Source organism: Anas acuta, chromosome 13 (assembly GCF_963932015.1).
Source record: "Anas acuta chromosome 13, bAnaAcu1.1, whole genome shotgun sequence".
Taxonomy (NCBI): domain Eukaryota; kingdom Metazoa; phylum Chordata; class Aves; order Anseriformes; family Anatidae; genus Anas; species Anas acuta.
The window spans coordinates 18,259,437-18,280,048 of NC_088991.1; the positions used below are offsets into that span (position 1 = coordinate 18,259,437).

Consider the following 20,612-nt stretch of genomic DNA (forward strand, 5'->3'; position numbering starts at 1 on the left):
CACCATGATTGTGGCTGTTATTAACTGACAGCATGTTTGGTTAAATCAGTTATTTGTGGGATTTGACAGAAATTAGCATCACTCTGAGGCCATTAGTATACAAGGAAAGCTGACTTCAGTGAAGGTGCTCATGTGCCAGCTGCATCTCTTATGCAAGTTCTGCAGGTAAAATTTAAGGTTTGATCCATTGCTCACTGAAGTTTCAGCATTTTATAATAGCTATGGAGCTAGTCCAGGTTTATTTGAAGTAAATGTGGATGACTTGGTTATCCACTCACTGAGCAGGATATCATCTCCATTCACTGAACTACTGTTCTTTTTCAGTGGCCCAATAGGTGGATCCCAAATTGCATCTAACGCTTGTCATGATACCAACAGCACTGATACTACAGCAATTGTTATACAGTTGTGTAAAATGGGTCTTGGGATATTTAAAGGAATTTTTACCTGGACTTTTTGCCTGTGATAAGTACAAGAGAAAGCAGGGAACTTCTATCCTCTATACTATATCTCAAGATAATAGATAAGATAAAAGAAAAATATGTAAATGCTCATGAACAAGAAGATATTCAGAGGAAGCAACTGCTTTGGTGCAGAGTCAGTAAGGAATGGAACCAGAGCAGTAATGTGGGTAGTCCTTTGAGATTGTGACTGTTCAAGTTTATTGAAAATAATTATATACTTTCCTAATATTAAAGGTAGCTAGGATTGTTGCCACACAGCATTCTAGCAGAAATTGCCTGGAATAAACCATTCTCTGTTTATCACTTGCTAATAAAATGCACATTTAAATAATTGGAGAACACTCTGTCTCGAGGAAAATTCTAAATGGGCATCAGATGGCAGTTAAATTTGTTGAGGGAAGATGAAAGATTCAGACTACCATAAATACTTCATTTTGTATCTCTTCCTATTGCTAGAATTAAAAAAAAAAAAAAAAAAAAAAAAAAAAAAAAAAAGAGAGAGAGCTTTTTTAGCAGAAAAAGGTGCAATCGAATGAAGTGTTTGTATATATGGGAAATGTGTATGCAGATCAGAGAAGTTACTACACAAAAGTAAAGCTTGATTTTGGTGCTTGTCACTTGAAACCATGTGTACATTTGCACACTGGAGCACAGTATATACCGATCAGAAAATAGTGTTCTCTTTTAAACATGGCTATTTCCAAGTGAGAGCAAGTTATGGCATAGCCAGGGGATTTCAACTAATGGCATGAGGTCACTGTACAAACTAAATGCACATCAAAGTTCTTCACAGAGTAAGGGCAAGCAGTAATCCCCGTAAACGCACTTCCAAAGTGCTGCAACATCCATTAGTTTCTAGCAGTCTCACTTCCAAAAAAACAGCGTTATAAAGTGAAATCTAATTTCCTTATGTAATTCTTTTTTTAATGTACTTTAAAACAGTCATCTACTAACAAGTCATGCTTCCAGCGTAACTAACATGTAACCTTACTTACACAATTTACAGGTTGTATAACCATAGAAATGTAGGGCTGAGATGTATCTTAGTAATCATTTATGCCTAAGCCTGTATAGTATCGTGTAGACCTCAGTAATGGCCCTGCCTCTTCAAAAGCTTGTGTAGATTATGCTGCAGCTGACCTCTGCATAGAGCTTTTAGATGAGAGAGAGCTGTATATGAAAAGCATCTGAAAGTGACTGGGTGGATACATTTCTGGAGGGGGTCTTTGTCATAATGTTTAAAAACAATTGTTCTTTTTCATCTGAGTCATAGATTAACTAAAGCATGTTAAAACTATTAAGTCAGGCATTTACTAAAAAGCCCTCAGAATTAGTTTAAAAATTGAGTAATTAGACCCATGCTGCGATGACATTACTTTTCTGATATTACTTCCAACTGAAGCCCAGTCTAACTGCACTACTTTCATTAGTTGCTCTATGTAAATTAACCAGGAAAGAATGCCGTATGTTTTCAATTATATTTTAATGGAAAAGAACAAGTTATTTTCTTTTAGACTGTAATAGTGGTAGATATGCATAAAATTGGCTTTGCAATCATTTTCATTTGCAGAAGATTGGTTTGCAATAATTTATCTTTGTGAAGGTCTTATAATCAACTAGAACTTAGATTTACATAAGATTAAAGTTATTTTTAAAAATACCTGTATTACAAAGTACAATATAGTATCTCTCAATGAGCACTACTAGCTGGAATATGTGACTCGAATGGGAGTTGGAAAAAGCTTCTATCGAGAAAGGTCCTATAAAAACAAATTAACTGATACTGGTGACTGACAGCAGCTAAAAGAGCTTCCATCTTAAATATGTCTACTGTAGTACCATGTGAAGTACTGAAATTCACCAACAGTATGAAGTTTAACAAGAGCAGGTGCCAAATTCTGCACCTGGGTAGGAGGGCCAACCCTGGTATAGGTACAGACTGGGGAACAAGATGCTGGAGAGCAGCCCTGCAGAGAGGGATCTGGGGGTTTTGGTCGACAGAAAGCTGAATGTGAGCCAGCAGTGTGCCTTGGTGGACAGGAGGGCCAAGTTTACCCTGGGGTACATCAGGCATGGCATGGCTACCAGGTCAAGGGAAGGGAACATCCTGCTCTACTCCGTGCTGATGCAGCCTCACCTCAAGCACTGTGTGCAGTTTTGGGTGCCACAGTGTAAGAAAGTCATAAAGCTGTTAGAGAGCCTCCAAAGGAGGGCAACGAAGATAACAAAGTGTTTAGAAGGGAAGATATATGAGGAGTGTTTGAAGTCACCTGGATTGTTCCTCCTAGAGAAGAGGAGGCTGAGAGGAGATCTCATTGCGGTCTACTCCTGGATTGCATCCTAACAGCTGCACAAATAGTACTCTGGGCAGTGGTCTGAAAGGTCAACGCCAGCATCTAAACTTGTGCTAATTATGTTTAAGCTTGTTAGATGCATGATACTGTGGGATAAAATGAGCCCCAGAAACAAATTCCTTCTTTGAAGCAAACAAATAAAACTATTCAGTAAGCAGGTTTTACATATTTTATATCTTTCATACCATCCTGAATTGCATTTTTCATTCTGATTTAGACTACTGTAATACAAGCACAAACAGATGGAGTTTTGGTGATGATCCAGACTGCAGATGTAGTCAAAGGCCATCTCTGACTTGCATCATGGAGGCATTTAGCCTACCTAGAGTGCGTGGTGAATTATTTTACCTGAAATTTGGTGGCTTGATTCTCTGGTAGTAATAAACCCCCTTTCTGTACCTAGAATTGTCTATCTAGACCCAGAAATTCTCTGCACTATCCTGGTCTGTTCTGATGAGTCAAAAATACACAGAGGTTTGTGCTGCCTCCTGCTTTCTGATAGCATATATCCATTACCTCCTGGGTTTTAATCAAAGAAAATTCTTATTTCCTTTGCAGACTTTGGTGTCAAGGATTCAATAAAATGTATAATAATACCCTAAGTAAACATGTAATGAACGTAAAGCATATTCAAGACTGAAATGCAAAATTAAAACTTGAATAACATTTTAATAATCAGTTTGATTCTGGATGATTCCATGTAGATCAACCAGTTCTCCTAATTGCCATTTGCTTCAACTATAGTTTGTTTTGTTTTGTTTTGTTTTTGTTTTGTTTTGTTTTGTTTTTCTCTAGGCACTCCAATTTAAATATTCCTTTCCCTGTCTGTATAATTTGGTCCAAAATTCAGTTGTGTACTAAAAAGCTCACTGGAAGACTGAGTGGCACTAGCTTCATGCTACCTTATTTCAACAGCCATCACCTCTTCTTTCTCTGCTCTCTCTAAATTAGTAATTTTTGCAATCCTTTCCAGTAGGTAGCTTCAAAAGATTAAAATGTTTTCTCACTCTAAAGCAGTCAAAGGGAAATGTTGCCATTCAAAATGAATTGTGCATTCTCTGTTCAGGAACAGTGTCATTCCACTTAAATTAATGGTGAAAAGTGGTTTCTGTGATTATCCAATGACTAACAGAAGGTTAAAAAGAAAAAAGGAAAATTGCAGCAGTTACTCACTCAGGAGGAGATGATCATTGGAATATACAGGGGAGATCTAGCCACTTTTTGCTTATTGTAGCCCTGGTGTCAAAACATTAAGGGATAATAAGCTATCAGCACTTAAGCAAAGTTGATAGATTATGCACTTTTGTTGGCACTCATATAGATGCTGCAGAGCATGCAGATTGACCTAGGAAAGGAGCTTCTTCCAGTTTGCGGGGGAGAGGGAGGGGAGAATCCCCTGCAAAATTAAATGGAGTTGCCAGAGTTTAATAGCTGCAGCATCAGAAAAGACAAAGATGATTTTTTTAATAAAAAAGGAGAAATATTATATACCAAGATAGAAGTAATATCGGTCACTTACTGAAGAGAGGATTCTAGTTGTTTTAAGAGTAAAATAGCAAGGCTTCTGATTTCAGAACAACAAGTAATAAATCCAGGTATTACAGAGCTTTAAAACCAAAGAGACTGACAAATAGCATTTCATTTTTGAAATCTTCTTGATAACTTCAGAGGTTTGGGACTTACCTGGAAAGGTCTTACAGCTAAGAGATATTCAAGCTGATTCATTTTGGGAGATGTGTATCCATAATGCAGAGCTATCCTAGATAAAGAAAAAAGCTATTTTCTTCAGTGGTAAAGTAACAAAATTAAATCCAGACACTTATGTTTGTATGTGCATGCATTTGCACACATGCACACATCCCAGTTAAAAATAATTTTTCAGTATTTTTTATGCAGCAGATGTTGCAACCAGAGGAATTATTGTATTATTCAGTATGTTGTATTTTGAAAAAGTACACATGGTTAGTAGTAGTGTGCTATTTTTAACTTAGCCCCTCTAGCATAGATTTATCAGAGAAATGAAGGCAGGTTTGGGCTTGTCCTCCCCACCCTACTAGCTTTCTCTCCTGCATTTTTGGGCTTCTGTGCCTTCTGTGAGTCCAGCAGTTTGCAGCTTTCCGCTCATCCCAATCTCCATTCCTTTCCTCCTGCCCAACTTCCCCATGTTAAGGGTTGTCCCAGTAGCAGTGGATATAGAGCGGGACGGTGCCTTCTCACTTTTAATGTGGAAGATGCGTGAAGCCATCCTGACACAGAAAAAGATGACTTTCATCTTCAGCCTTAGCTAGATTGCTTCTGTCCTGAAGCAGTTGCAGTATTTCTTTGTATTAAGCAACAAAATGTTCCCAGTGTCAAAAATGTATAGAAATGTGTAAGTAATGAAGTGCATTAACAGTCCAAATGAGAGCTGAGGAAGGGACTTGTAGGTAAACCTTCATTTGCAAATCTATTACAGGCACAAAACTTGCAGTTTTGAGCTGTTATAAGAACAGACTAAACTTTCATGGACTTTTGATGAAGATTTCCACAGTGTAGAAATGTATCCTCTCCAACTGATGTCACTGAATACTTGGAACTCTGGGCTATAAATATTTCCCTGCTTGAAAAGCCTTTGAAATACTTCCAGTGTTTTTATTCTACTCTTTATTCATTGTTAACTAAGCATTTTAAATGAGTTCAGATTTTTCTGTTCTGATGATCTTTTCTCCTCCCTCACAATATTTTTTGCAGTTCTTCCCAGGGCACGTCTTCTTCTCTGTATGATACCCAGTTGTTTAAATGCATCATCCAAATTTCCCTTAAAATTACTGAAAGAATTTTCACTGTCATCTTTCACTGTCAGACTTTTATTCATTTGCATGAAATGATGGAATACTTATTGTGTCATGAAATTTCACTTAATTTCTTTTTATAGATTATGAATCATCAATTTCATTCTAGTTCTGTTTTCTGCAGAAAAATGTTAGGAATAAATTTTAGTCACTGACAAACTTTTGCATTTGAAAGTAACTTTTTTTGAAGACTTTTTTAAAACTAGTTAAATGTTATCATTACTTATTTATATAGGAGCAAGGCTTAGAGCTGAATTTGCACAAAATGTTTCCACCATTGTTTGTCCAAATAGAAATGTTTAGTCATATTTAATTTTCAATTGTCTCTCTCACTGGTAGCTGTGGTTGGAATTGTGGTGATATTTATTGCAAACAAACTTGGCTTCATTTGAGTGGATTATGATTCTTCACCTAGCCTGTTTCTTGCTGATTTGCCTGTACCTTTTACCAGTTTTAGAACTCAGAGAAGAACTTCTGTTTAAGTGTGTTTGTTTAGGTGAATTGTTACCCATGTGAGATCTTAGTTCCCTCATTTCCCTTAAGCCTTCTTCCTGACTTAACTGCATTGTGTTTGCTGTTTGTTGCATACAGATGACAGAGACTATGCAAATTAATTCCTTACCTAAGGCTACAACATTCAAAGTCATGTTCTCTATTTGTGCAAAAACCTGTTTAAAGAAGGTGAAAATGGGGCTGTACCACAAGGGCAAACTTGAAATGTGTGTGTGTTTCATACATGAACACTCTAGACAGTTTACGTTCAGTTTTTATACCCTAGAAATCATTGTAATAAATACTGCTGTGACATTATTGTCTAAAACTGTGAAGTAGCCTTGTCTTTAGGAATACGTTTATGTTTAGGCAGGAGTGTGTCATATATCTTAATTTCTGTACGTAGATATAATTGAGTAAAGATTTTTGAATCAGAATGTGACTAATTCTTGTGGAAGTGAATTCTGTAGTGTAAATCTGACTGTGAATACTCCATTTCTTTCATAGTTGTAACTAATTTTTGTAGGCAATTCCATGGAAAGACAAACTGGAGCTGCCTGAAAGTTTGGAGATATTTGAGGATTAAGAAAGCTTGAATCAAATACTGCTGGAGTAAGCACTTTGTGTATAGTTGCACAGTGGCTTGCCTTGCTCAAAAGGATGTTGCTGAAAGATTTTCAGTGCTTGCACATATTACTTTTTTTTTTTTTTTTTTCCTGCAATGCATTATATAGTTAAGCTATGATACAATCTTCAGTCTAAGTGAGAGCAAGAAAATGAACAGGCCTTGTGGCCTTGTTACCATTCTTATTTGGCCACCAAGTCATAGGAAGGAGTGCAAAGGGGCCTTCAAGTTGTTAGATCATTCTGTTGCCTTTCAGCAGATATATTAAGTAAAGATGCAAAGTTCCAAAAAGCTCATTTTATCTCTCCTTTCATCTTGCCTTGATTTACCTAGCCAGCAGTTGTTTAATTCAAGAGCCAATTTTACATTTGTATTCAGAAAAACTTAAAAGATTATATATTCTTTACATAACAGAGCTGTCAGGCTGGGTTTGACTGAGCATCACTGTTGCTCCAGTCTCACCAGATCGGTTGGTGGCTTCCTGACTGCTAATAGTCTAAAGAAGAAAAAAAAAAAAAAAAAAAAAAAAAAAAAGGAAGAAGAAAAAAAACGACTGTATTGCTTTTGTTTCCTTCACCTCTTCTCAGTATTGGAACAGGAGTGATTTATGAACTGTAGTCTATAACACTCTAGAGCAACTACCTGCACACAAGTCTTCTTGTAGTTGTTGTTTCTTTGGCCTGTGCTAAAGCAACAGCAATAGTGTTATTTTCTAAGAGTCCATCATGCATTGTCCTGCTAATGCATGACTCCGAGTCCGTCAGGCTAACTGTGGTATAGGAGAAACCGTGTGTATGTGTTTCTTTCTGCATTAAATACTTCAAATAACTAGCCAAATGAGGAGGGGTGGTAAAAGTGAAGGTCTTTCGATTCAGTAAAACTGCAATGTAATTCATGATATCAAAAGATCTGAAAATTAATTTTTGAATGCAAACAATAAAATGCACGTTTCTTTCCAAACTTTCATAGATTAAACAAAGACAGAAATTGGAATAAGGGGAATAAAGCAGAAAATCTCAGTATGAGATAAAAACAAAACAAAAAATCTAAAATCTTAGTAAAAACAAAAGCAGTCATTTTATCACTGTTGCCATCTTTTTACTAAATATTCTAGTATTTTAGCTTATGCCACCATCTAGTGGACACTACACGAAAGGTTCCAGCTTGCTCTCCCACAGATTCACTACTAAAGCGTAAAAATGTTTTGAGAACTGCCAAAACATCCAAATGAATTCCACATAATGGCTGCTTTAGATCAGTGCTTTAGGAATAGATTGTTAGAGAGTAATTTTGCATTTGCATAAAAGTGAAAATAAGATATTGTGGTAAATTGCTTGTAGATCACATAGATGCTTTTGAAAACTTCAGCCACTAGGATTTCAGTATGCATTTTGGAAGCTAGCAATCAGCACCTGTTATTAGAAACTTTGATGGAAATATAAAAAGTTTTACTTACAGTATTGAGTGTATACTGCAGGTTCACAGTGGTATGTGCTAGGTGTATAATTCTTAGAATTCCTTAGCTGGAATTGGATTCATGTTTTGCACATGCCACATTTAAAGAATGGCATTTCTAGCAGTCTATTTTACCCTTAGCTGTTATTCTTTCAACAAACTGAAATAGAAGAGTGCCAAAATATATATGATATTTTAAAATAGCAAGACTTTAGATAAATTTCTGCAGAATTTATGATCACTTGTTATATGCATTTATGGGTTTGGCAAGCATTTTCATTCACTGCTTATAGGAAATTGAATGAGTACTGAGTTCTGCATGACTGGGGAGGGAATCAGGAAATTCTGCTGATGCATGGATGTATTTCTTGTGAGCTTTCACATACACATACATTCCTCCACCACCACCAAATAAGTGCCTATGATGTGCCTCTTCATCCTTTTGGCAGTTAACCAAGAGAGGCTTCCCCAACTCTGGCTGTAGTTACTGCTTTTCCCTTTCGTCCTCCTTCCAGTGACAGGCCTTCCTTTTCAGAGGGAGAAGTGGAATGAAACCAATAATCAGCCTTCTGGAAAATCTCCACCAGCAAAGCAGTTTGTCACTTTAAAATGTTGGCAAGGATAGAGTAGGAACTGCTGCACGAATTTCTTTGTGAAAATTGCCCTCCTGCCCAACCTCTTAATTGATTCAGCATGCACAGAGGATGTTGTTTCCCCAGGCACCAGTCCTGGTACTAGTTCACTCTATATGCAGCCTGGGACCTTTGTCCTTTAGGCTTTGTCTCAAGCCTGATATACCTAAAGGCTTGGAGTTTAAGTACCAGGCTTGAGTTTGAAATAAGCCCTTCCTTTCCCATGGGAGGATGCAAACCACTTCATGGTGCTCAGAAGAGTTCAAGAGTGGGTTAAATTGTCAACACAGTGTTGTCAACATGTGAACATTCAACTTCAGAAGACAGTCTTGAACTTAAGTTAGTAATTCATTAAAGGAAATTAAAGCCTTTATTACAGACTTTCATTTCCATGTTGCTAAACCCACAAATGAGTATGTGAGAGTCCATTCACTACTATGCATGAGTAGTTCATTTGCCTTCTCAGCTCCATCCCCCATCCCTTGGCCTGTGCCCTGGCAATTTACACAGCAGCGGCAGTGTACATGCCTGTTATCACTGTGGCAGACTCCCCATAATAGTTTCTATAGTGATAACTTCAGGGCTCCATGGTAATGGACACAGCCAATTAATTTCCTGTCTATCCTTTCTCCTTGCATAGCTTTACTAATGCCAAAACTAAATGTCAAGTAGGAAAATCTTCTGTTTTGTTCCTCTAGCCTAGAAACAGTAGATAAGCATAAAATCTAAGCCAAACATTACATCTCTGGTGATTTCACATGTGACTAATTACAATTTGGAAGCACATACACTTTTAATTAAGCACAATTTTTTAACAGATAGAAAATAGTAAGGACTGCAGTAGTTGAGTACCCCTAGGATGTCAGGCTGTGAATTCTACCCTAGAAGTTGATCTGATAAAAGTGTATTTTGTGGTACATTTTGTTTTTAATTTCCTCCATGCTGTTTTCTGTAGGCTTTACCAAAGAAGAAAGTAATCTGGTGTCAAGCATTTAAAAGACTGGAGGATATTCCTGCAGTCACACACCTCGCTAGCAATTTGTCCTATGGTGAATCATGAAGATTTGGCATGATAATGTCCTTTCCAGTAGCAACTCGAAGATTTTGCAGTGGGAAATCAAACCAGTCTGATGCTCAGCCAGATTTGTAGCTAAATTGTTATTCCTTGCGATAACTGCTATTGCTTCCTATTTGTCACTGCACCAGGCCTGCACATGCATCACTCTGACAGGTGCTCTTTATGGCACTGTTTCCAGAACTAGGTCAAGGAGGTTGATGGGTAATTTGTGCCTAGAAGACCAGAAAGCATGATAATGGGAAGGGAGGTGATTTTGAGTGGTTCTGTCCAACAGTTCATTGATCTAGTGGTGTGGATTATGATACAGCATTTTCACAGGCACAGAGCTGCCAGCCGCATATACAGCATTTTTTTGTTAAAGATAATAATAATAAATAAATAAAAAATCACTGGTTCATGACTTGAAAATAATGAAATCTTGCTTTGTTACTATGAATATAAGCATTCTTTATGGTTGCAATAAAACAGAGATATCACAGAGTTCTTTGAAATAATATTAATGAGCATTGACAAGAAAATGCAATATAAAGCTGATCTGGAGGGGTGGGTGATTTGCATGTAAGTGACAGTTGATAATAATATCATCTTTCACTAGTAATTTTCAAATTAAATCAGTAGTATTTATACATTAAAGTTTTAATTATGTAGTTGATTAAGTGGGATCAGTCTGCAAAGCCCTTCAGTTTAAAAGGATCAAATTTGAAGAATCAACTCTTTCATCAAATGATTAGTCAGATCATTTGGGATGGTAGCATTGTAGACTGAAATTTGCACTATTAAAGCAATGGAAGGTACGAATATTAAAAGCAGACAGCTACTTTTTAAACCTCCTTGCCTATAGACCTGCCTGGTGACCAGTTACACTGGCTTCATTTGCATACATTTGTTTGCTGTCATCTTGGACTTAATCCCACTGACACCTCGGGTAAATATATCTGGCTTTCCTAAAACGTCAGTAGTTGATCCCAAGCCCTGAGGGAACACAGGCATGGCATCCTGCAGGAAAATGATATGGACCTAAAAGCCTTTATTTACATCCTGTACAGAAGCACCATCTGATCATGCTTATGCATGGGAAAATAAATGAAGCAGAAATTCACTGGTATGCCACTTCTCACAGGTCTGGGGATCAACACAGGGTGAGAGCTTAATGACTTGCAAAAAAATCTTCCTTTTCCTTTCATCTTCTTAGATCATAGTATAGGCTAAGAACGAAAAATATTGCAGGTCAGGAGACAGTTTTATGCATGGATCAATATCTGGTATCATCTGATTAAAATCCAGAATAATACTTGGAGGTAGAAGTAGCAAATAGTCATTTCTGGTGTCCAGAGCTGGCTCTTTTGTATTGTTTTCTTTCATGGGCTGTCACCAACATGAAGTGATTTACCAAGGAAGTTAGGCAAACAATTTTTCAAATGCTGCTAATAGATTTATAAATACATAAAGAATTATATGAAAAGTATGCTATTAAAAAAAAAAAAATGTTTTGTCTTTTATACTACTTTTTTGCTCCTGGGGAAACTGTAGACAGAAGAAAAGCACAAAATCCTCAGAGAGGCTCATGGCAGGTAGGTGTAGATTGCTTATTGGAGCAGAACCAGTATTTGTTCAGTTGTTGTCATGTCTCATCCCTCTGTTGGGATGCTCGGAGTTCAGGCATGCTCCCTGGCTTCATCACAATGTGCCAGAAGGTGACAGGGTATTTGCTGCAGATGTGTAGTCCTCTTTGGATTCCTTTGATACATGTTGCCCAGATGGCCTTTGCATATCTTCTGAAAGCATGCCTTGTTTTTACCTAATATGTGGTTTTTAAGAACATAAACTTAGAAATCTGTTAGGCAGATCTTCAGTAAGGTTTTAAGGTTGTCCACCTCTGGGTGCATTTTTGCATGTTAGGAAACCTCATGCTCATCTTTATCATCTGGCACAGTTTAAGACTGAAGGTATAGATTAATTTAAAATGAGGCTTTGCATTAATGAAACAATGTTACAGAAGATAAAATGCACTACCAAGCTAGACTTAAAGACTCTGTGGCTGCTTTTTCATCCAGTGTATTTGTACTCACCTTCCTGTAGGTTAAACTTAGATCTCCTCTCAAATTTCTGGTGTTCAAAGTAGCTGCTGTTTGTTTCTTCCTGGGAAAAGCAAAGTGTATGGAGCAAAAGTTATAACCTTTCTTCTAAGCTGCCCTGACCTGGAAGTAACCAGTCTTACTTCCCAGCTACGGAAGCTATCTCCGTCTTTACTCCAGGTCTCCTTCGGATGAAGGAGTCATGTCCTTGGCCTGTCTTCTAGGAGGTCTCTGATTACCAACTCCTGTGCATGGCTTACCTAGCATATTTAGGTTTTAGGAAGTTTTCTTTCTTTTCTGTTCTTTCATAAGCTTTCAGAAATTCATTGGAAGAACTTCATAGCAACATCATCTTACTGAATTCCTCTTAATATCATACAAAGATCAAAGATGAGATCATTGAAGTTGAAGTTTTGATAATTCCTCTCCTTTCTTTTAAATATACTGGATACATTGAAGGATCCTTACATCGCTATGCTAGTGAGGCTGACATAAACACAGAAGTGGAAGTCTGCATGATGTCATGGAAATGTTCACAAAAAAGACACTTATTTTTTGATATAAAAAATATCCTTTAAGACATATTAAAGGTAACTTAATGATTATCTCATGCTGTGTTTACAGAGAAGAAAAACATATCCATAACTTTTTTTTTTTTTTTGATGTTTGCTTCATAAAACCTTGAAGACTTTTATGAAAGAGAAATGGAAACTTTGTAAATACTCTTTTGAGTATTCTTGTCTAACAGCTTAGATTGCTTAAAGATTTGGAATTAAAAGTAAAATACTGCAATGAGCTGTTACTGAAGTAGCCAATCATTTTAAATGCAAAGAACCAAAAAACCTGCCCAACATATATATGCATTTTACCTGATGTGACCTTGATTTTATTGTCTAGAAGAATATCAAGTATCAAGAACATGTAAATGACTCAGATACCAAATACGCGTTATATGCTTAGCAGCCTTATAAAGATGCTGCAAAATAGTTCAAATCCCTGTAGGTAGATTGCGTGCTACTTTAATCATCTATTATCTTTCCAGGACTTGTATGTACAGCAAAATGTATCTGAAAAAAATGCCTGTCATCTTAATGATATACATCTTGCTGTCAAAAGAACTAGGCAGCTACCTCCTTCCCCAACTTCCCAAAGGGAAGTTTTTAAATGGTATATAAAACGAGCTAGTTCTATCATCTAAAAAAATATATATTTGGTTAACACTGTAATGAAAAATATTTTGATATTCAGTGTATTTAAATGTCCATCTTTATACCAGTATCTTGCATGTGTTTTGTACTTTAATATATAGACAGTATATAGACCACATCATTAAAAAGAAACACCAGCCTAAATACCATGACGTGTATTGGGTTGGACCAAGTCCAGTTGTTTTTGTATGCTATATATGCAAAATGTGCAATGCTGTACCTAAACAGAAGTAGTTGGGGAACAATTGGCTAAATAAGTTCTTTTTTGTTGTTCTTTTTTTTTTTTTTTTTTTTTTGTCGTTTCACCCCCCACCCCCTCCACCCTCCACCCCCCCCCCCCAAAAAAAAAAAATGATCAAAAGATTATTTCGTTTCACAAACTGACCATAAGTCATTATTTCTCTGAGGTAGGGAAGGTTGTGTTTTATGACTGAACTTAAAGCAGACATCAAGATATAGCATGTCTGAGACTGATTACATGGCCTTACCTATCTTTCATTTTTAAGAAAGATGTCATAAATTTGGAGAGAATCCAGAGGAAAGCAGGAACGATTAAATGTCTAGAAAATGTTATCAACAATATAAAATTGAATTAATTTTGGCAATTAAAAGGAAGAAGCCTGAAACAGTGTTACAGCAGACTTCAGACACCAAAATAGCTGATGTTGATCTAATCATTATGTCCCAATAAACTAGAATTTACCTTGAATTTTAACTATAAACATGCAATCATGAGAGAAGAATGACCTAATAGTATAACTATGGGAATAGGTTGTCCTTGGGAGATTGACTTCAGTGTTGGACACTTCTGAAAATATAGTAATAGTGTATATCAGGTAACAAGCTTTAGGGAAATGAAGTAATTAGGTAACCTCTCTAGGTCATCAAACTTTTTTTCCTTGATTTCATATTTGGCATGAGCAGTATTGTGGCACAGGTCAAAATTTAGCACTGTTCTTCCACCAAAATTCTTTAGCTAACCATTTTTAAGCTCTTCCTTTCAAAGGTAATAATTGTTATGCAACTATGGTCTACCTTTTACATTTCCTGTGACTCAATATCCTCGTTTCTTATGACAAACATCTGTCAGCTCAACTTGATTTCTGAAGCTGGTTGTTGGTTTTGTCCATAGTGGATGTCTTTTCTCTGGAACTAATGTGTTTTTCCTTACCAAATTGTGAAAAGAATGGATATCCTGAATTATTACATCTTCAGGTGCACTTTTACTAGAAATCAAGAGCTTTTATGTGTTTAGAGAGACTTTTGAAAAATTAATATGGCAAATTGTTTTACAGTACTTTTTTTTTCCTTACAGCTATCCTCTAAGTACATTTATATACATGTATTTTTGTATGTGTCTATGAAGTCACAATGCAGTAAAAACATGATTTATTTGTATGTATTTTCACTTTAGATGTTATAATCTAATAAAACATTCAGGACTGTTGTATTTAGAAGTAATGAAATATTTGATTTTCAATATTAATACAAACTTTACTATTTAATCACCAGGAGTTCAAGATTCATGGTTGTCCTACCAGCAGAACCACTGTTCCCCAAAAGAAAAGCTTCAAGAATTATTATGAAGGATATGAAGGGCATATTCTGAATAAGGTAAGCAGAATGAATGAATCTCTCTCAAACTTCGATGATCAGAAACCATTTTATTATATTGAAGATGTATAGTATAATGCATGTCAGAACAGAACATAAATTCCCTTGACATAAAATTAAACTTTTTAATGAAAACAAGCTACAGATGGATGGAAATTCCTACTGAATGCTCTGTCAGTCCCTTGCCATTCTTAGCATAGTTGGCAACAATAAATATGGAGAAAAAATGAAGACCTTTCTACTCAATTTTACACATCATTTACTGTACCTGTACTGATTTCATCTTAAAATGGACATTTTCCAATGTCACATGCAGTATTATGGAGGAAAAGTTGCTCTGAAAGTTGCTGGAGCTGTTCAAAGTGATATATATATATATATGTGTGTATATATATATATATATATATATATATATATTTTTTTTTTTTTTTTCCTATGGGAGTTCATATTATTTAGTTTTTCCCAAACTATTTATCACAGGACACGTATATGGAAATTTTCTGTTTCATAAAGTAACTCAATAAAAAGACTTAATTTTATTTCTGTTAAATAGAGAAATATTTATGTAACATTAAGAGAATGTTTGTGCCCAGCATGTCTTATGTTGTGCTGTGGTAGTGAACTAGGAAGGCAAAATAAGTATGCTGTCCTGAAATGCCAGATAGTTTTTGATTGCATGAGGTACATTTCATGCATCTGTTAAATTTTGCTTAAATAAGCAAAATCTTAAAATCCTCTTTCTTAGTTACATGTATAAATATAACTCTGGTACCAACCAACTAGTTCTGAGAGTGCTTAAGGCATATTCCTAAATATAATTCTCTATTAATAGTCTAGTATATATAATGATCTATTTATACTATTCCATAGGATAGAAAGACAGAACTCTGACTTTTGTGTGTCTGCATTTTTTTCATAGCCATAAAATTGTACATAAAATGAGGATATTCTATTTTTCTCATGGATGGGGTAGGCTAAGGACTCAAAGACAAAACTTTCTGAAGCAGCAAAATAGATTTCATTACTTTAAACAGACATTTTTATAATTTTAACACTGGAATCATCCTCATTTTTAACTGTGAGGTTTTGAGGGTTTTTTTGTTTGTTTGTTTTATTGTTTTATTTTTTAATCAGTAGCATTTATTTCAGAATATCAAAGTATCAGAAAAAAATGAAAGTGCTTTTGGGTACTCTGACTCTGTCTCTGACTCTGGATACTGGTTGCATTGATTTTGTGTCTGAATGTGTTAGTTCTTGTAAAACTTCTTGAAGCTTTTATAACATGTTGATGTTTGTACTTCAACTCACTTAACATAATTTTATCTTTTCAAATGAGCCAGCAATGCCAACTTCATGTGTATGTCAGTTTATACTTTATGAAATTGTTGAACAGTCTTCTGACTGAACTTGAGATAAATCCTCTGCCATGTTTGTCTTTGCATAAAGATATGTGGGTCAATAATTAATGAAAACAAAATAAAACTACTACTGACAGGTGGGCTTTGAAAAACAATCTTTGAGATAAAATAGAAACTTCAGTATATATCTCACCACTGATTCAGAGTATTTGTTAGTGTCAGAAGATATTTGCTTGAAGCCTTGGAGAATTTCTTAGACCTTGGGTTTGTCAGGCTGAAAAATAATTTTACATATAGTATTTTCTTGAAACTTTAAAAATCTGAGAAAGATAATAAATTCTGTTAGATCTAGTTTACTTTCTATTTGTGATTAAAATTTCGTTTATGTAGTATATGCTTGGAGAGCAGGGGGAGGAAAGCAAGTTTTTTGGAGGCAGTTACTAAATTTTCATTCTCACCCTTTTTAAAATGATAATGCAACTACAATTCAGAGTTCCCAACAATTTATTATTTTTTTTTTTTAATTGCTGAATTACTCTACAATTTAACGACCAATGAATGCTAACACTTCAAACCACTTTGAACGTTTTGAGAGCAGAACTGAATTTAGATCCTCTTTCTGTCAAAATCATCCCTCCAGTAGCCAACACGCTTACTGACACAGACCTACTATGGAGTTTTTTTGCATTTTATCAGCTATAATGTTCAGTTATTTCATCATTCAGCATTTTATTGCATTTTCCCTCTCCCTTGTTTTTCCTCTTCTTTCTTCTTTCCATATGATTTTACAAATTAATAACTTTGAAAGCTGAAAATCTTGCTCTTCTTTTTAATAAGTTTAATTTAAGGTTGTTGGTACTGCTTTGTTAATAAAAAGGAAAGGGGGGAGGGTAATTGCATTTTTTTTTCATACAAATGCTTTCTTGCAGACTATATAAAAATGCAATTTGCAGAGTACTGAATTAATATATTGTGGATAGAGTTTTTATTTCACAGGTTGCATTTACACATCATATTTACAGCATAGTGCTCTTGGGGAAAAAACACTCTATGACGCCTATCTAATTTTATTCATCAATCTGTTTTTGTAATTCCTGTCAGCATCAAGATTTTTTACCTGATTCATAATCCTAAGAAAGGAACCGTATAACTGAATTACAGTTTTCTCTTTCATGCTAGTTTCTGCACTGGAATTTGAAGCAGCTTATTCGGTTTTATTAAAGCAGAATTCTCAATGTGCAATTCAACTGATGGAGTGAAACAGAAATTTCAAAGCATGGTCATTTCTGTGACTTTACAAAAATCTACCATGAACTAGGAGAGCATTAACCAAGCTCTCAGATTTTGACTGCATCGTAATTTATGCCAATAGAAGGTCTGCATTAGCATCAGCGAGCCACTGCTAAGTGCTAAGGTCAGTTGCACATTTCATACTTCAGCTGCAGAGGAAGAATTTTATTGCTTTTCATAGTCATGGTGCAGCGAAAAAGGTGCTTTATGATGCCACAGACAATTAATTGAGGTACATTACCTAGAAACTAAAAAGGTCACACGTGGAACATAATTGACACCTCATAACCCCTATTAATGATTACAGAAATGCAAATTAGTACTTTTCAGTTTCCACTAAGCAGTACAGCACTTCTCTAGCTTCAAATTAGGTTTCCATTTGCTTACAATCTTTACTCTTTAAAATGTTTGATTTACATTTTTAAAAAAGTAACATCAGTCTACATTAAAATTATACATTGTACAAATTGTACTGTTCCTAAAAAGTCTATTAAGCTGCAATTATATTTCTGTTTAATAGGCACAAAGTAAGAAAAAGAACAGATATGAGTAACACATTTCTTACTGCTTCAGTAAGAGAAGCAGTACACCCTTTAAGGCTATGTACTGCTACTTTATCTGTTTCATGTGATTTCAGTTTAATGGTTTGCTCTTCCTTGTAAATAGAAACTTGAAAAACTACCAGAATTTCATGTACAGAGGAATAATTGATAGGTTTATTTAAAAGCTATTGTGATTTTGTTGTTGTGTGAAGAGTAAGAAATCCAAAAACAGAAAGGTGTGGGAAGGCTAATTAAGACTTAGCTGCTAAACTTGTTTTCTGTCCAGTTATGCAAGACCTCTCATGCGATTAATGCATCAGGTGTCAGATCCTACTGATTTTACTAAAACTAATGTTACATCTCACGGGTACTTTCTGGAGCTTGTATTCAAACTGGTGAGAGTTACTTTCCCTTGTAAGCTATAACTTGTTTAATGCTGAACAAGACCGAAGGCATACCCAGTGGAGTGTGAAAATTCTTTAAAATGGGATTTTTTATTTATTTATTTTTTCTGTCTTGATGTAGTTCCATATCTCTACTCAGGCAAAGACTCTGAGAGCCCTTTGTTTTTTACCTCTGAGCTAGGAGCCATAGCTCCTTGCCAGCCCTGTGAAGCTTCCAGGTATGTTAGTCTTTACAGCCAGAGCTTCTCTGAGCCTCCGTGTCTGCTGTGCTTTCTAGGTACACACAGAGACTGTAAGACTGTAAGTGTCGTACCAACATGAAAGATACCTACATATCTTTCTACATATACGTGTGTGTGTGTGTGTGTGTGTATAAGTCCAGTGCAAGAATTGTTCTGAAAAAACAGCAATGGAAAACTACAAGTCATAGCCTCTCAAAGTAGACCTAACTTTGAAATCAGATCAGAATGCTCAGTGATGTGGGTGTACAACACAAGTTTTTTTGTATGTATTCAGTAAAGGTGGTCAAGCACTGAAGTGAGTTGCCCAGAGAGGCCGTGTAATCCCTGTAGTTTCCACCCTGGCAAATTTCCAGAACCTGTCTGGGCACTGCAACCTGCTCACGTAGACCTTGCAGCATGACAGCTTCCTGGGGTTTTTCCAGTCTCAGGGTTCTGTGACGGCCCCCTATGTCTGTGTTCCTGGACAGGCTGCATGAGATGCATTCTTAACATGTGTTTATATCTCTCTCTAATTGATTCCAGCTAACAAGTTAAGGTTTCCCTACGCCAGCTGAGGCCAGATTTGTCTGCCATGTGTCCTGGTGTCTTTCATAGAGAGAACAGGTTTGGCTCCTGTTCTCTTGCATTTCTTTGTCTCTCGTTCTCAGACATCATCTCACTGGTATCGTTAGACTGCAGTGGATCCAAATGTAGTCCCCAAACACATTCATTATGGGCCTGTTGGCTCTGCAGACATAGTAAAACAAATGTAAAGACCGATGTGGCCTTTCTTGAACTTTCTCTATTCTTCCCAAGAGCATCAACGGACTGATCATCCACATCTAGCTCTCCAACCCTGATGTACTCTATCAGTAATTAAAGGCTATGAATTGTAGACCACCACATTTATTCACGGACTTTAAGACAAGCAATTTTTAAGTACTGCTTATGTCAGTATATTGAAGCACACTTAAATCTTTCAGAGCAGTGATTTGCCAGTCTCACACATGGTATGTAGTATGTCCTCTACAAAGAGGCTTGTTGCATCAAGTTTTCAGCTTTTTTTGAGTAGATATAGCTACACTAGGCCTGAATAACCAACAGGGTTGTGAAGCTCCCTAATTACTATTATAAAAAGAATCTTTAGCAGTATCTGACCTTTTCTATTTTTTTTTTTATCTTGTAAATATGTTTTAGAATAAGACAATTGATTCCTTTGATTTTTTTATTTTTTTTTCAGACAACTGGCATGTTGATTTATAAAGTCATTTTAATATTTTTTCTAAGAATGTCTAAAACACAGGGTTGTTCTAGAATCAATTTATTATTTGGTACTCAAAGTTGAATCTATGTTTAGCTGTTTAAAACTGGTAGCTGTCTTATAATAGAGGTTTTAGCTTTTCTTAGCAGCTTTCCATCGTCTTATAATGCAGTCTGAATGCTGAAGATGAATGAAGAACCTTCACCTCAATTGTTAGTAAATAGTGCAGAACACTACTATGACTCATTTCCCATTTGATTCATTGTGTTGTTGTTTTTTTTTTTTCCTTATTTAGCAGTCATGAAAATATCTTTTTATCCCTTCCTTCTGTTTAAGACTGCAAAGGCTCTGTTTGTACTGCATAATGTAAGAGCATAGCAGTGATGAAGGCAATTAAAGAACTCCCATAGAAGGACTGGAGTTGGTTGCAAAATCCTGAAGATCCTGCTGCTTTGTGACACTAGTCTTTATTATTTTCTCTTTTTGAAATGAAAGACTACAGAAATCCAATGGCCAATTCTATCTCTTAACAGGTATAAATATATATAAATGAAAAGTGAGAGTGGTTAGAATCATAGTCCAGTGTTACAGCAATACTCTCCTATTAACAGGTAACTGAAAAGTAATTTTGTTTAGAAAAGGGAATGAAGATTTCAAGATATTAAGAATTTAGGCCAATTACATATCATTTTCCAGTTACTGTCAGTC

At 35.8% G+C, this 20,612-nt stretch overlaps 1 long non-coding RNA gene across 1 annotated transcript in view; it reads left to right on the forward strand.

Annotated features, from left to right (window-relative positions):
- LOC137863907 (uncharacterized) overlaps positions 1 to 20,612 on the forward strand; it is a 361,629-nt gene that overhangs the window by 114,238 nt on the left and 226,779 nt on the right. Inside the window, exon 2 of the long non-coding RNA XR_011101212.1 lies at positions 14,727 to 14,828. This is a non-coding gene — a long non-coding RNA (uncharacterized lncRNA). The remainder of the gene's footprint in view (positions 1 to 14,726; positions 14,829 to 20,612) is intronic.